Genomic DNA, 494 nt, shown 5'->3' on the forward strand with positions numbered 1-494 from the left:
CCCCATTCCAAACTTCCCCGCCCCTTTTTTTTCCTCCAACACGACAAGAAATTTTGATGTAAAAGCGACAAGAGAAAAAGGCCCGGGTCATCCGACGGGAATTTTAAATTTTTTAAAAAACACTACGTTTTATAAAGCAGCTCTTGTGGACTAGGAGGCTGGCACGGTCACGCAAAGTGCGGTCGCGAAGGTCCATAATGACACTCGCTTTTGGAGCAAAAACTGCCTTACATACATTAGGGAAATGCAGTAGAGTGACGTAATGGATAAATAAGATAATTACTTTTATGTAGAATTTCATAAAAGTAATTTTAATAATCCAACGGAATTATGCATTGCATTAAGCCTTATGCAGTATGATATGTGAAGTAAAACAGACGGAAAAGTAAAAGGTATGTAAACCAAATACATGCATCGAATATACAAAGAAACTAAAGAAAAAATACTAATCAGAGAAAAAGAAAAAAAAAAATCGCATCATACTTTCTAAAATA

General features: G+C 35.4%; 1 protein-coding gene across 1 annotated transcript in view; it reads right to left on the reverse strand.

The window, feature by feature from the left end:
- The window catches only part of LOC119581705 (angiotensin-converting enzyme-like), a gene marked incomplete in the record, with an annotated part of 37,897 nt that overhangs the window by 22,928 nt on the left and 14,475 nt on the right, over positions 1-494 (reverse strand).

This window comes from Penaeus monodon, chromosome 15 (assembly GCF_015228065.2).
Source record: "Penaeus monodon isolate SGIC_2016 chromosome 15, NSTDA_Pmon_1, whole genome shotgun sequence".
Classification (NCBI taxonomy): domain Eukaryota; kingdom Metazoa; phylum Arthropoda; class Malacostraca; order Decapoda; family Penaeidae; genus Penaeus; species Penaeus monodon.